Source organism: Eriocheir sinensis, chromosome 17, assembly GCF_024679095.1.
Source record: "Eriocheir sinensis breed Jianghai 21 chromosome 17, ASM2467909v1, whole genome shotgun sequence".
Classification (NCBI taxonomy): domain Eukaryota; kingdom Metazoa; phylum Arthropoda; class Malacostraca; order Decapoda; family Varunidae; genus Eriocheir; species Eriocheir sinensis.
This window is the reverse complement of record NC_066525.1, coordinates 17387430-17404929: the sequence shown is the minus strand read 5'-3', so window position 1 is coordinate 17404929 and position 17500 is coordinate 17387430. Positions and strand designations below refer to the sequence as shown.

The 17500-nt window shown below is 43.7% G+C and overlaps 1 long non-coding RNA gene across 2 annotated transcripts in view; it reads left to right on the top strand.

The window, feature by feature from the left end:
* Positions 1-17500, top strand: part of LOC127000040 (uncharacterized) — a 96945-nt gene that overhangs the window by 6223 nt on the left and 73222 nt on the right. For both annotated transcript variants that reach the window (XR_007753754.1, XR_007753753.1), the window contains exon 2: positions 16807-16836. This is a non-coding gene — a long non-coding RNA (uncharacterized LOC127000040). The remainder of the gene's footprint in view (positions 1-16806; positions 16837-17500) is intronic.

Here is a 17500-nt window from a genome sequence, read left to right as displayed (position 1 = left end):
ACTGAGGACAAGAGAAATTATAGTAAATGAGAAAAAAAGGAATAAGAACTAAGCAATTCACAAAGAAACATTACTTTTCCTTTATTTTTCTTTATATTCTCAACTATTCGTTTTCCTTCTTTCCTCATTCCACTTCTTTGTCTCCCTTTTACTTCTCTTCCACTCTCTTCATTTATCTTACCTTGTCTTGCCTTGCCTTGCATCCCCTCTGTTCTACCCCTCCTGTCACTTGCATTTCCTTCGTTTGCCTTTCCTTCCTTCGCCTATCCTTACTCTGACATCCATTCTTCTCCTATATTCCATTTGTCTCCCTGACAGATGAATGGCGCTTGGTTTCTCAGCCGTGACACACACACACACACACACACACACACACACACACACACACACACACGACCATTACAAGCACTTTAAGCGGCGGAATAATCTTAGTAATTTGCTGACCTTCAATTAACGTCTTGCCGAGAGTCACGCGGAAGGGGAGCTGAACCCCCCTTCTCCCCCCCCACTGATACCTCCCCCTATCACCCCTCACCCCCCACAGCCCTCTATATCACACCACTGACCCTTTTCCTTGACATAGACTTCCATCATCTCACTAACAGCCTCTCTTCAACTCCCCTTACAAGCCCCCTCTATCCTTTTCCCCATCCTCTCCCTCCCTCCTCTCCTCTCCCTGACCCTCCCTTCCTTCGCCTTGACCTTCAGAGGGGAGAATGCAAGGTCATGGCTCTATCAAATCTAGCAATGCGACACTCCCTTCCCCCTCCTCCTCATCGTCTTTCTCCTCCTCTTCCTCCTCCCTCTCGTTTTCCACAAGCGGATAAATTGCGTGTAAAAAAAAAGGCGAGGATCCGGTACATGTAGAAGAAGCGTCGCACGGACATGAAACACACACGTAATGCCACACAGCAGTACATTGAAAGGTTCCTGTCATTACCACTTTTTTATTCGCTCGTCCTTCCACCGTTAATATTTCCTTCTGGCTTCTGTTCGATGACATAATTAGACACGACATTGTTTTTCGTGCCTCGTCTAGTTTATCTCTTTTCTTCTTCTTTTGTCTCTCTCGTGTTTCTCTCTCCCGCCTGCTTATTAGATTCCTTCATTCCAGAGGTGGTAAATTTCAAGTCAGCCTTAATTAATGGGTCGCCTCACAGGTACCGAGGTGTCAGGTTTCTATTCTTTACGTTTTCTTTGAACTTCGTAGCACTCGAGTTGCTCCTTAAATGAGGTTCCTTTCGCTGTAAACTTCCTCCTCGGGGACTTAATAATTGTGTTTCGTGATAGTGTTATTGAGGGCCTCGCACTCTATTTATTGTGTCGTTTATGCTCCCTTAATGCATTGCTAGAATAACTTTTCACTCGCGGTTATATATTACCTGAGGATATGAATGTTTCTATCTTTCTTACTGACTCTTATTGTTGCCTTTATTTTACACGTAAGAAACGGACCGGTATTTCTTATCATTTCCCGGAACTACGTTTTCTTTTAACTTTTACAACTTCACATCCCATTGTCATTACATCAACCATACATCGAGAATATTATTAAAGCTTCAGACATAGATTTTCAAAAAAGCTTTAAGGGATTAACATTTCCTTGTGCATCTATATGATAAATATAACCTCCACAATGGTTAGAACTATTTCATCTCTCACCGAAAGACAATCCAACATTATCTTATTCTTTGAAAAAAAGAACAAATTTTTCCGATTTCCGATTGCATTATTTCTAAAAGGAAATATTATTATCAAGCTGTAGGACACGCTTTCAGAAAATTTGAAAAAAAAATATATATAAATAAAAATGTTATACATATAAAAAATAACTGAAGTCAGAATTAATAGTAATAATATTAATAATAATTATGATAATGATTATGGTACTGAAAATATTACCAACTACAACGATATTATTAATGGCAATATAACAACAATTCTATAATAATATTTATGAAAAAATAATTACACCAATAATAATAGTTATAATAATATATATATATATATATATATATATATATATATATATATATATATATATATATATATATATATATATATATATATATATATATATATATATATTAACAATAGGAATTATAAGGATTCCATGATAAAAAAATATTTCCAGTATTATAACCTTGAGTATTTAGTATTATGAATTTATATTATAGATTATTATAAGATATTACACTATAAATATTATCAAAAAAATATCAAATGAATATCATAAATTATAAAATTATAAATTGCAAATTGTAAATATTATGAAAAATTATGACAGACAATAAATTAATAAAAGATATGTTATATCATTCTAAATAATAATAATAATGAAAAACAGTAATAATAATAATAAGAAGAAGAAAAGAAAAAGAATAAAGAGAAAAAAAGTTATAAATAATACTAGAAAATAATAAAAGGATTATACAGACAAAAAACAAAATCAGCAACAAGAAAAATTGTAATACTAATAACAATAAAAAATAATATTAACAAATACTGTTAGATATATTGTTATTATTATTATTATTATTATTATTATTATTATTATTATTATTATTATTATTATTATTATTATTATAAATGATATGATTTTAATTATTTATCATTATTATCAATATCGTCTTTAGTATTATCACAATATTCCTATTCAGTATATTATTGTTTTAAGCCGCTGCATAGGAGGAACGTGAGGCAAATCCCTGGAGAATCTGTCTTAACTACACCAAAAATAATCCCAAAACCCAGGGTTTATAACTTTATAGCATATAATAACAATATGTATATTTTGTGGGTAAGTCTTGTGCACAATAAACATGTAAATAAACATATAAATAATAGTCAAAACTATGGCCAACATCTTGATGCTCGTGAATTCCAGTAAGAAAACATATATCACAGAGATGAACATTAAAAGTCGAACTATTTTACTAACCGGAAGCAAAAAAAATAAAATACTATAAACATTATTCAAAGTTGGAAAAATATCCATGAACAAAATTTTGAGACACTGCGAACTACATGGATTATTTTCTATTTAGCATAGTTTCATCAAGAAGTGGCAGTGCATGTGAGATACGTGGAATAATATGATGAGTGATGGGAAGGCGCCGGCTGGGTCATAAGCGGTGGGCATTGATGGGGTGGGCATGGTGGGTAGCGGAGGGGAGGTGAGCAGGGAGGTGAGGTAAGGAAAGGGACGGTAGGAACACTGAATGGATATAGGGAAAGGGTTGGACAGGGTGAGAGATGGTGAGGGTGAGGGCTGGGAGAGGGTAGGGCGGGGTAGGGAGGCGCGCTCAATGGGTAGGGAGGAGTAAGGTAGGGCAGGGCAGCGCTGGCTCTGTGATAGGCAAATAACGATCTTATAGGAACTTGTATCTGGTTGGGCTTGTCGTGTTGCCGTTTGTCTCTTCCTGTCTGTCTGTCTGTCCGTCTGTTTCCTTGTCTCTCTTTCATTGCTATTTCTGTATACTTATTTCTTGTTTATATAAATATGTAAACAGAAACAGAGATAACTATATCTCGATGACTAATTCCGTAGTTTACTGAAAAATTGACTGACTGACTGACTGACCTTGTCTCTCTTTCATTGCTATTTCTGTATGCTTATTTCTTGTTTATATAAATATGTAAACAGAAACAGAGATAACTATATTTCGATGACTAATTCCGAATTTAGTGAAAAATTGACTGACTGACTGACAGACTGGCTGGGTGATTAACTGACTGACTGACTGACAAACGGATTGGCTGTACTGGAATCCTTGCCTGTGTGTGTGTGTGTGTGTGTGTGTGTGTGTGTGTGTGTGTGTGTGTGTGTGTGTGTGTGTTTGCCTTACCGTTTTTCTCCACCTCTCTAAGTCCTGACCGTCCCTTCCTCCTCCTCCTCCTCCTCCTCCTCCTCCACTTAAATATGGCCGCTGCAAAAGATCCTCCTCAGCTAACAAATCGGAATTGACCCGACCTGACCCCTTAACTTCTTGGGTTGACTTTCTTAGGGCAAATATATCCAAGTCTCTCTCTCTCTCTCTCTCTCTCTCTCTCTCTCTCTCTCTCTCTCTCTCTCTCTCTCTCTCTCCCAAAGTGAAATGACAATGACAAAATGATAAAGAACGGAAGAATAAGAAAGGAAAAAAATATAATAACATGGAATAAGAGAGATTATGAAACAAAATAAAATAAACGAGAGAGAGAAAAAAAAAAACGGCAACAAAGGATTAGAGGCAAATGGAAAACGATACCAAGAAAGGGAACACACAAATAACAGAGGATAAAGAAGAAAATAACAAAAGACAATAGAACATAAGCAAAGAAATAGATTTAGCGAATGTCTATAGTAAAGAAGAAACAAAGGAATAATAGGAAAAAAGGGAAAAAGAATAAACATTGATAAAAAGAGAGAAAGTAGAGAAGAGAGAAGAGATGGAGGAAGAAGAAAGAGAAAAGGAAGAGGCGAAAGAGGAGGAGGATGAGGAGGCGGAGGAGGAGGAGGAGGAGGAACAGGAGCAAGAACGATACAACCCTACTCAATAATTTACCTAAACCCTCCCTCCCTCCTTCCTTCCTTCCCCTCCTTCCTTTTGCTCTCCCTCCCTCCACCCCTGCAACGCATCCAGCTCCTCCTCTTCCTCCTCCCTTCCCCTCTCTCTCTCTCTCTCTCTCTCTCTCTCTCTCTCTCTCTCTCTCTCTCTCTCTCTCTCTCTCTCTCTCTCTCTCTCTCTCTCTCTCCATTTAGGAAATTGGAAAGGACAAAATTTTCATAGGAGAGGAAAAGGTGAGGGAGAGACGAGGAGGGGAGAAGACAAGTGAGGGGAGGAGAGAGGGGAAGGGGGAGAAGCTGAAGATGGAGGAAGAGGGGAAGAGAGAAACGAGGTGAAGGGAGGAGGCGAAGAAGGGAGAGGAAAGAGACGGGAGAGAATGAGCATTTATATTCAGTTCTGTCATCTACTAGTTTGATTTTTAGATAATACAAAATTTCCACTTGAGGAGAGGCACGTGAGGAGATTGTAAAATGTTAAGGGAATGAGCATCGTGAGCTGTCGTTGTTGCAGTTGTTGTTTATGGTTGTTGTTGTTACTAATGTTGTTGTTGTTGTTGTTGTTGTTGTTGTTGTTGTTTTTATATTGATTTCCCTGACTGTTTTTTTTTTATCCTATGCCTGTCGTTATCATTACTCATGTTTTTGTTTACCGTTTTCATGTATGTATGTATGTATGTATGTATGTATGAATGAATACGTCCATGTGTGTAACAAACAACGAATAGCATATGAATAATACAATCTTTTGACACTACATCCATTGGCTTAACCTCCATTTCCCTCCTCCTCCTCCTCCTCCTCCTCCTCCTCGTCGTCGTTGTGTCGCGGGGGGATTTATGGGTGGAGCACTGATGGATTTAGCGGCGTGAACGAGTGGATTAGCAAGCAGGTGAGGCTTTGTTACGACGAGACGACAAATATCAGAGAGAGAGAGAGAGAGAACACACACACACACACACACACACACACACATTTTTACGCTAACGTTGTATTCATCTTGGTTAGGTTCAGGCCGGAGCTCAGCAATAAATAACATGAAAAATGCACGATACGGTTAATCACGATGTTTACAGCAATAATAATGTAAATAAATACGCCAACAAACATAAACAACTTTAACAACAACAAAAACGACAATATTTACAGTAATATTGGTACTATCAAGGTCCGCATATAGAGTTGTATTTTCTAGCCCTTGGTTATGACTACTACTACTACTACTACTACAACTACTACTACTACTACTACTACTACTATATTACCACTACTACTACTACTACTACTACTACTACTACTACTACTATTACTACTATTATTACTACTAATACTAATACTACTATACTACTACTACTGCTACTATTACCTATACATTTATTTTAATAGGAAATTAAACTAAAATCACAAACATCCTTATCCAACATCGCTAACGTCATGCAAATACATACATACATACTTACGTACATATATACACACATACACACGCATACTCACACACACACAACCCCCCCCCCCCAACCCACACACACACACACACACACGATAACATACACATAGACACATACATACATATACAAAAATTACACGGCAAACATACACTCACACAACAAAAAAAAGAGAAATTGGACAGAGTTTGGCGGATGTATAAGTTTTGCAGATTGTCAGGGAAATTCCAATATTACTCTTCCCCAAACGGTGGGCGGGCTCGGCAAACACAGGGCTCGGCGACGCCAGCCACACAGAGCGGCGGCCTCGGAACATTCTGTGAATATAAATATCTGCACGAGGCTCACGGCTTTTGTCGGGACACGGGCCGTTCTTTTTTCCTTTTTTTTTCTTTTTGACGCTAAGCAAATATATGTATACGTGTTTTTTTATGGTTGAAGCGACGGAGAAGGCGGACATAACGATGGGATTGAATGTATGTGTGCAGTGATGTGTGTGTGTGTGTGTGTGTGTGTGTGTGTGTGTGTGTGTGTGTGTGTGTGTGTGTGTGTGTGTGTGTGTGTGTGTGTGTGTGTGTGTGTGTGTGTGTGTGTGTGTGTGTGTGTGTGTGTGTGTGTACTCGAACTTGTGATGCATGTAGGTTTGTGTGTGTACGTATGTATATATGGATGTATGTTTGTATATATGAAAGCATCCAACGAAACACACACACACACACACACACACACACACACACACACACACACACACACACACACACACACATGCTATATTTTTTTTCTTTATCGATGGAGAAATATAAAGTTTAACCACTATATTTCAACACACCTTTCACTTGCCCATAATTATTGCTGTGCCGTGCTAATATTTCTGGTTATTTACTGATCTCCTTTCTTGTTACTTGTGTTTGCTTATAATACATTAGAAGGGAAGAGAAAATAAACAACATCATAGGAGCAAAGGAACATGAACCAAAATCTATATACGCATTAACACCACTACAAGAACAAAAACTACAACAGCAGCTGACTATAAAAAATTAATACACTGCTTATTTTTTGTCTTTTTCCTCTCATTCAACAACAAAAAAATCAACAGCAACGACAACAATAACAACAACAAGAACTGGTGGAGAAGATGGTCGAGGAGTCTCTTTTTAAGATGCTCTCCCTCTCTCTCTCTCTCTCTCTCTCTCTCTCTCTCTCTCTCTCTCTCTCTCTCTCTCTCTCTCTCTCTCTCTCTCTCTCTCTCTCTCTCTCTCTCTCTCTCTCTCAAGCCGTCGTTAGGAAGACCAATCAGATTTCTGTAGACTGATTATTAAAAGATGGCTGCCTGAGTTAGGTTGAAAGAGCCACAATCAATTCACCTTTTTTTCCATCGTTACGTATTTATATATATATTTCTCCTCTCTTTACCCCTCCTCCCCCCTTCCCCTCCTCTCGCTCTCTCTCGCTCTCTCTCATCCCTACACGAACATTCCAATAAGGCAAGAGGAGGAGGAGGAGGAGGTGGAGGAGGAGGAGGAGGAGTGCTCTTTGGTTTGCCGTCAAAGAGGAATTGGTCTTGTTAAAGGAGGTAGTTAAGGAAGGATGATGTTTCCGCGGTTGAATGTCTAGCGAGGAAGGTTGTTTGCTAAGGAGGAGGAGGAGGAGGAGGAGGAGGATCGGGAGAGGGGGCAAGAGAAGGACGAAAGAAAAGGTAATGGTGTACATGGTTACGAGGGGAGAGAAGGATGACGGGGAATGAAAAGGAAGAGGAAAAGTAAAAAATAAAGGCAAGGAAATTAAGTGACTCGTATCGGAACACAGCAAAAGCTAAGAGGATAAAATACTTGAGTTGAAAAGGACGAAGAGTAAGCTGGAGTAAATGGTCCAGGGAAAGGAAAATGGGAATGAAAGTTATATGAAATGCAAGAAAATGACAGAAAAAAAGGGAGAGTTCGAAAGCGAGATAGAAAGTTTAATAGAAAAACAGATAGACTGAAAGAAAGATAGATAGACTGATGGATATAGAGACACATACACAGAGAGAGAGAGAGAGGCAACGTTCCCCTACACACACACACACACACACACACACACACACACACACACACACACACGGACGACCACATTTGCATACGGAACCATAGATGCTGAGACCCACGCAATTATCACGGGGGTAAGGTAGGGACGGGGAGGGTTGCCACATCGCTGGACCGAGGAACGAAAGAGAAAGAGGAGGCAGAGAGAGGAAAGAAAACCGTCCCAACCACACACACACACACACACACACACACACACACACACACACACACACACACACATACTACCCCCCCCCCTTCCCCACAAGCGCTGCAGTTTAAAAAAAAACAACATAGCAAGGCCGTGTTTGTGTTTGTATATGTGTGTATCTTCAAGAGCGTCAGGGAGGTCAAAGAAAATGGGACAATGGCTATGGGTCACTAATCTGCATTATTGGCCTACCTCCTAACCCTGAGTCCCAGCCGACCAGCCAGCCAGCAAGACCAACCAGCCAGACCAGGGTAGCCTCCATCCCTCCCTCCCGCCATCCCTTCCTTCCCCCCTCAGCCCCAGCCTCAACCAGCCTCTCACGGCATCCTGCACTAAGCCTTATCTGCCTTTCAATGCTTCTATGGTCTCCTGTCCCCCCCAAACCCCCGTCCTCCACCGCCTCCACCCTTCCCCTCTCTCTCTTCTTGTATACCTGCCTCTCTGTCTCTTTTGGTTCGTCTCTCGTTCGCTTGTTGGTGCGCTCTCTCTCTCTCTCTCTCTCTCTCTCTCTCTCTCTCTCTCTCTCTCTCTCTCTCTCTCTCTCTCTCTCTCTCTCTCTCTCTCTCTCTCTCTCTCTCTGCAGCTTTACTTAATTCCCTTTTGCTTCTCTATTTCTGTGTCTGCATGTTCATTCTCCTTCTGTTGCTCCTTCATCTTTCTGCTACTTCTTCTTTTTCTTCTTCTCCTTCTCTTCCTCCTGCAGCGATCCTCTTCTTCCCTCCATGCGTCCATCCATCCCTCTCTTCTCATCACCCTCTGTAACCCTTTCCTTTGCCTCCACCCTCCTTCCCATACCTTCCGTTGCCTGCATTGTGAATACGTCCTGCATGGCTACTAAACCCTTCCCCCCTCCCTCGCCTCCCCTTCTCCCCCTTCCCCACCCCTTGTCCACCCGCTGCATCGGTCACCCTCCACCCATTGTCCATTAGAATGCATAGTTGCCCCCTTTGCCTTCACACCCCCTTCACCCTTTTACGGCCTTTCTTTTATGCATAGCTGACCCTTTTCCTGCACCGCTTCCTCCCTTTTCCCCTTGCCTCTTTCCCTTTCTATCTCCCTCTCTCTCTCTCTCTCTCTCTCTCTCTCTCTCTCTCTCTCTCTCTCTCTCTCTCTCTCTCTCTCTCTCTCTCATTCTCTCGTCATTTTACCCTATCCCCTTTTACCCTATCTTCTCATTCTTCTTTTTCTTCTTCTTTACTGTCATCTGGGTTTTCATTAGATTGCACTCATCTTTCCTTCATCTTCTTTAGTAAACGCCTTTTTTTCCTTTCATTATTTATCTTATCAATTATTTCCTTCTTCGTCATGTTTTGTTGAGTTCTGCTCCTGCCGATATTCTGTTCCTTTTCCGTCATTTATCTTCAGTTCTGATTCCTGTTGTCGCTGCTATTACGAAGGTTTCTGATGAGCACTGAAAAAAAATATCTATACACTGTTTTTTTCTTTTTATTTATTTTTGTTCCTAATCCCTAACAGTAAGCAATTTCCAACGTGTCCAGTTGCTTGACTCTCTTTAATCTCTCTCTCTCTCTCTCTCTCTCTCTCTCTCTCTCTCTCTCTCTCTCTCTCTCTCTCTCTCTCTCTCTCTCTCTCTCTCTCTCTCTCTCTCTCTCTCTCTCTCGTCCGCCTAGTCCGTAATTCGTACAACGCATATTTATACCGTGTCGGGCGGAGTCGGGGAAAGTTTCGGGAGAACGTAAATCACGGCGAGGAGACGGGGCGGGAGGCGGTGAGGGATGGATCCATATTTTTCTACTTCCACTGCAAAATCCAAACAGACTGTCTCTCATTCATTTGTAGTTTGTGAAGGGGGGTGGGGGAGGGGGAGGGGGAGGAAGAAGTGGAAGAGGGAGGTGTGTATGTATGTGTGCATGTGTGTCGGAGAGGAAGGGTGAAAAGTGCACGAGGAAAAGCATGTATGGTATAGAGGAAGGAAAAATGAAGGTCCATGTAAAGCCTTTGCTGAGTGGTAGCTAAGCAATGACGATGATGCATGGAGAAACAGGGAGAGGTCGGAAAGGATGGATATAAACGCCGAAGCTAAGCCATGGTAGGGAAAGCGTTGATAAAAGGAAGGAGGACAGTACTAAGCAAAAAGGTAACTGAAAAGGAGAGGAAAGAAGGGGAGACAAAGAGAGAGGAGAGGGGAGGAGACGAGAGAAGAGAATTTAACATGGAAAGAAAGAGAAGATGAGGGGAAAGACAAAAATAGCTGGAATACATGAGCGCAGAGGAGGGGCGTGGAGAGAAAAGATCATAATATGTAAAAGTAGAAGAGTAATAGGGACTGAACGAGCCTCAAACCCTGCACGAGGCACTAACAGTATATGTGAGGAGAAATGAGGTTTATACAGCGTACGCCAGAGAAGAAAGGAGAATAACAAATATGAGAGCCGCTGGCAATGCTTAGAATAACATTTACGTGAAAAGCACGATTTTAAGTCCACGAGAGAGAGAGAGAGAGAGAGAGAGAGAGAGAGAGAGAGAGAGAGAGAGAGAGAGAGAGTACTTATTTATTCTTGTTCATCTTTCTTCCTGTTTCCCTTTTCTTTATTTCTTTATTATTTGCCTTTGTTCCCTTTCCCTTTTCTTTCTTACTTCTTATCTCTCTGCCCCATTATACAGCTCCAATAATTTCCAATCTGCTACAACAGACCCTTTTTCCCGTCACTTTATCACCTATATACCTATATTCCTATATATACCTATATTCTATATTCTCCTAACACTATTATTTTCACTTTCATTCTTCTCAGTTCCTCTATTTTCGTATTCCACTATAAACATCAGCTCTGAAACCTAGGGAGTCAGGTTGCCATATTCAGCACCTTTAGCTCTTCGTTGCAGGGGACAGAAAGAGGGAAAGAGAGGGAGAGAGAGGCTTATAGGCGAGCGTGTACCAAAGCAGCAGAGAGAGTGAGAGGGTGAGGCGAGGCTGCGTGGAGTCTTAGCGTCATTTTAGCAGAAGGTCGCTTTTCCCTACGACGCGGACGAGGAAAATGGGGGTAAGGAAGTTAAAAAGAGAAAACGTAACCATCTCAGGACGCAGTGACATTTCGTAAACATGTGAATAGCTCAGCCCCGTTACCCTGCCCACCGTTACCTGGCCTTTCACCCCTCCACGCGCCTCCCACCGCAGCGAGCACTCACGAAACACTCTCCGCTTTCCCCTGCAACCCTTCGAACTCTGGGAAACGCGGCGAGGGCGAGGGAACGAGGGGAAAAAGATGGCAGACTTCGTAGTAACGGGAGGGGATCGTGCCGGCAGCTTAAACTCTGCTACGAGCGGCACAAAAGCATTGGGTCTTTTGTTGGCGTGGCGTGGTGTTTGAAGAGTCGAGTTTATACCCCCGGCAGCCCTCTTATTTGATATGAGTGTTTATGAATTTCCCCAGGCAAGGAAATATGCTCTTGAATACACTCCCGAGATATATACTGCCATGCCCCTGGGAAGATGAGGAGGAGGAGGAGGAGGAGGAGGAGGAGGTGGAGGAGGAGTAGGATAAAAGAGGTAAATATGTAAGCATGAAGAGAAGGAATAGGTACATATAAGGGTACAGGTAAGATGATTAAGCACACAAGTCTTAGTACAGGGAAAAGGAGGAGGAAAAGGAGTAGTGCAACAGAGATAGAGTACAGCGAGAAGGACGAGGAGGAGGAGGAGGAGGAGGAGGAGTGAGTGAGTGGCTTAAAGGCGGCGTGTGGCACTAGGCGATCAGTTTGTGTGTGTGTGTGTGTGTGTGTGTGTGTGTGTGTGTGTGTGTGTGTGTGTGTGTGTGTGTACAAGAGAGAGAAAGATAGAGAGATTAATACATACATACATACATACAGGCAGACATACAGACACAAACAGACACACACACAAACAGACACAGACAGACAGAAGGCGCAGCAGGTGCCCGGGAGTGTCTGTTTTGTGTCTATTTGTTTAAGAAGGGAAGACTCCTTTAACTCCACGCCAAGTTATAGTATCCTCTTTAAGGCGGAGGAGGGAGAGACTTTCCTACTTTCCTCCTTCCTCCACACTAACTCCACCTACTCCTTTATCTCTCTCTTCACCTCCCTCGTCTCTCCGTCCATGACCTTATACTAAAATGCTATATATAAAAAAGAAGGACACCATGCTAGTTCCCGTTTCCTCCTCCTCCTCTTTCTCCTCCTCCTCCTCCTCCTCCTCCTCCTCCTCCTCCTCCTCCTCCTCCTCTTCCTCGCCTCATCGCCCTCTCCACTCCCAATGCTCTAAAATAGTTGAAAAAAAACAATACGAGTTGCTCTTTTGGTAAGGAATTGTCTTATTAGCTTTGTGTGTGTGTGTATGTGTGTGTGTGTGTGTGTGTGTGTGTGTGTGTGTGTGTGTGTGTGTGTGTGTGTGTGTGTGTGTGTGTAATTTGTTTTTACTATTTATCTTCTGTTTCGTAGGTTATTTTTTCACTGATTTATGCCAGTTTACATGTGCTTTGCCTGTCTAAGTGTCTGTCTGTCTGTGTTTTCGTTCTCTCTCTCTCTCTCTCTCTCTCTCTCTCTCTCTCTCTCTCTCTCTCTCTCTCTCTCTCTCTCTCTCTCTCTCTCTCTCTCTCTCCGCCACACCTGACACCTGACGGATGGGCGGCGTGGCGGGGAATCAGCTGATGCGAGGGTAAACACCGAGATAGTTTTAGTCAACACAAACACACTTCCAAGAGACCCTTTCCGCGCTGCCCTCCTGCCTCGCCCTCTCTTTTCCTCCCTTCTTTCTTTCTTTCTTTCTTTCTACTCTAATCTTAATACTTTGACGCAGAGAGAGAGAGAGAGAGAGAGAGAGAGAGAGAGAGAGAGAGAGAGAGAGAGGGGGTAGGGGATCACGTGAACGGGCCCTCCTCTCAGCTCCAGCATCCTATTGCATCTGGGCATCCGGGCATCTGCGGCGGGATAAAGGGTTGGCAGGTAGGCCGGCTGGACTGGCGTTGCCCCTGTCAAAGCCCTTTCATTGCTTTTCCACACGGCTTAGGCGATTCTCAACAGCGGCGGTGGTGGCGAGGGCGGCGGCGGGACACACATGCTCGCTTTATCCACGTCTTCCACTATTTTTTCCGTCTCCTGTGCTGCCGGAATCCACGCAAGGCCGATTTAATACCACGGGCGAGAAGCTGAATTGTCTCGTAATGCAAGCAGCGCCTTTTACGGTTATTAATGGATCTGGACTTATATAATTTTTCAAGTAATCTCTGACAGTGTGTGAGAGCCGGCGAGGCCCCTTCCCCAGGCCAACCTGACCCTAATCTCCATAATGCAGAGGGTTGAGCGCCGCCCTGTGCCTACGCGGCCTTTTCAGGTGGGCTGGCCAGTTGAGGAGAAGGAAGGGTTGGCTCATTTGAATGTGGCAAAGCAGTGTGTCTCCCGTCGCGCTAGTGTGCCATACACAGCGTGGGTCCTCACTCTCCCCGCCCTGCAACACACAGGCATGGCCGCTTTCACGTCCTGCAGCAGGCGACGCACGGGGTGACAGGAGGCGAACGTTCCAGGGAGAAGTGCCGGCGGGGTGTTCGCGGTAGCGGGGTTGCACGGTGTATGTAAATGTGGGTACGAGTGAGGGGCGGCGGCGGTGCGGGTATGCATGGGTGCGCCTGTCCGTCCTGGCCTGCCCGCCGCCTCCACCAGGCCCACCGCCACCATGGGGACCCACGGGACACCCTGCCGTGGGAGAACAGCGGCGCGGCCCGGGACCCTCGCCGGCCGATAGTAACCCACTGATCGCACGGTCACTAACGGCGCCTTGAAACTGTGTGGCTAGCTTGAAGGTGCACGGCGGCCCTCCATACACGCTTCCTTCCCCTCCCAGGGAGAGATATATGGGCGGCAGCGGCTGTGTGGGGCGCGGCGGGAGGCGGGAGGGTGGCGGCTCAGGTTGGGTGGGAGAAGCACCTCCTCGGCGGCTTGGTAGAGATATTAATCAGGGATGAACTCATTCAGGCCAAGATGGGATTGACAGCCGGTTGGTGGATCATCACCGGGAGGACCTGAACCCCACAATTATGCCGGCCAGCAGCCTACACAGCCGCCTCGACGACCGGGGCCTAACCTAACCCTTTCCTTCCTGCCTTACCTACCAACCTACTTACCTATAACCTCTTCTACACATCTACATCTACAATCCATGTCTTACCTATTCTTCTCTTCCTCTCAATACTAATCCTCAGCTTTTCTACCCACCTACCCACATCTTGCAGCTATCGTCATCCTTCCTTCCTACCCATCTATATAACCATCACCCACGATACTCATCTCTATCTACCCTCCCTTTTCTTTCCCTTTATTTTATTACTATCTACACCAACACCGCATTCTCGTACCTACCTATACACCTACCATCTTCTGTCCCTCATTACCCTTTCTTCATCTCCTACTTACCTATACCTAATTTTTACCACCCACACTCATATACATCCACCCCTCATTTTTTAATCAATCCATATATTCCTCTCTACATAGTAACTTCGGCCTCCTACCTCACCTACCTAGTATATCACCCTTCTCCCATACATCATCACCCTGCGTGCACCCTAGACCCCGATCTCTCAACCCGACCGTCCCTGCCCTCCCCATCCCTCCCCAACATCCATTCGCCCTTTGCCACGCCGTAATGGGTGAGGTCATAAATCTACATTGCAAGGATGACTTCATTCACACGTGTCCCATACACACCACGCGTATCCTCACTACGGGACCGTAAGCACACACACACACACACACACACACACACACACACACACACACACACACACACACACAAGAACACGTAGACTTCTCTCTCTCGTCCTAAGACACCTGTGGAGTACTCACATGTCATCATACGTTCTTTTTATTTATGCATTATTATAGAAGCGTGACCAAACAACAAGTGGTGAGCATATAAATAATAACAATAGCACAACAGAACAAAACAATAACATCAATAAGAACTACAGCAAAAAACAAGAACAACTATCATAACAATGTAGACCAGAGTTTTTAGGAGCTTTTTTCAGTTCCTTCCACCTTATAACCTTATAATCCACTTTCCTTCCACTTACATCCACGTCTTCCTTATCCAATCTGTCTCCACTTGTGTTCATATCATCTTCCAATTCCCCATTCATTCCACTCCTCTCCACCCAGCAACGGTACAATGCCCTTCCACTCCCCTCATCCATTCCAGTCTTAGCCACTCCACACATCCTATCCATCCCACCCTCTCCTCTAACCTAACCCCTTTCACTTCCCTACCCTTCCCTTCCTTTCTACCCGCACTGTCCCTACTACACTTCAATCCACTCTTCCACCCCCTTCCCTACATCTCCCTACCCTGCCATACCCCTCCCCAAGCTTCGATGCCCTCCCCCCCCCCATACCATCACCCACTCTCCTCCCCCTCTCCCTCCCCCCTCCCAGCATAAGGAGGATGGGAGGAGAGGTCTGGGTATATACATTTTTTGTGACCATTTTTTTTTTTTGTGGCCGGGTGAAAGGGTATAAGGGTGACGTCACAAGCTTAGAGGGTGTTTGCCAACTTGGTCACACTGTTTAGCGTCGCATCTCAATAGCGTTTTGGTGCTTCCTTCACCTGGCTACGATGCGGTGCTTGCTCTACACCTGAGGCTCATTAGGGGAAAGGTAAAGGAAAGCGTTGAAGCAAGTTAGAAGCAGAGAAAGTGAGCAAAGAGGGAAGGGTAAGGGACAAAGTTGTATATTTTGAGTTTGGGAAATAAATGACGGGTATTTAATTTATGTTAATGAGCCTTTTTTGTGGGTGTGAATCTTTGGTACCGAGTTGAGTGTTCGTTTTTTTCCGATCATTACCATTATCTGAAGGACCATTGTTGTTGTTATTTTTGTTGTCGGTAATGATAATGATGGGAATCGTGGTGGTGCTGGTAGTAGTCGGGGTGTGGTGATGGTGGTAGGTAATGATGCTGGTGGTGGTGGTGGTGATGATGGTAGTGATTATAGAACAACTGGTAAGGTAAATATAATTATGTCAACGTAAAAAAAGTAGTAATATTGGTAGTAGTAGTAGTAGTAGTAGTAGTAGTAGTAGTAAGAGTAGTAGTAGTAGTAGTAGTAGTTGTAGTAGTAGTAGTAGTAGTTGTTGTAGTGGTAGTAGATCATCCACCAGGCCCACTCAAACAAGTCATCTCTCCACTCAATGACTCATTCACTTCCTGACTCACTCTCACACTCACTCACTCACTCACTCCCTGACTCACTCACTGACTCACTCTCCCGAGGTCGCGCCAGCTAAGTCATACAGGAAGGAACGACCAGACACGCAAGTGTACACACACACACACACACACACACACACAATATGACGGACAGATGGACGGATGGACCGACAACTACAAAAAAACAACAGAAAATGAAATAGAAAACAACATAAAAAAAGGGACAGAAACAGGAGAGGAAATTGATAACGCATTAAAACAAATATGAATTAATGAAGACAAAAAAGTACGTGATCTTCTTTTACAATTTCCCCGGAACACGAAATTAAATGTTTTTTTTTTTCTCTCTCTCTCTTCCCAGGACGTGCCGCAGCGAGGACCAGCTGACGAGGTGAGTGTTTCGCCGACCCAAGGAGGAGGAGGAGGAGGAGGAGGAGGAGGAGAGATGGCAAGGATAGCCGAACAGTAAGGGAAATGAGAAAGGAAGGAAAAGAATAACAAAAAAAGATGCAGAGAAAGAGAAGAGAAGAAAATGACAGAGAAACAAGTGTGTGTGGTATGGAAAGGAGGAGCTACAAAAAAATTAAGAGACAAAAAAGGTAAAGAAAAAAAAGGACGAAAGGAAAGTGAGAGCACAACATGAGAGGCAAATGAAAGAGAAGTCGAAGAAGGAAGAAAAAATATGAATGGAGCAAACAGGGAAGACAAAATACGGGAAAAAGAAAAACAGGAGAAGGAAAAATGGATGAGTGAAAGGAGAAGAGAGGGAAAGATGCATGGGGAAGAAAAAAAACCCAGCGAGGAGCAGAGAGATAAAAGAACAAGGCGTAGCACACAAGAAAAGGAGGAGGAAGAAGAGGAGGAGGAGGGGGAGGAGCAAGAGGAAGAAGAGGAGGTAATAACATGAAACAAGTTAATGTAAATTCTTCTTTCAATGTTTGGGTTTTCAGACTGATGTAATGAGGACAATAAGCTTACACAGTTTGGGGGATTAAGATGCCGAGGGGAAGACAGGGACGAGGAGTTAGCAGAGGAGGAGGAGGAGGAGGAGGAGG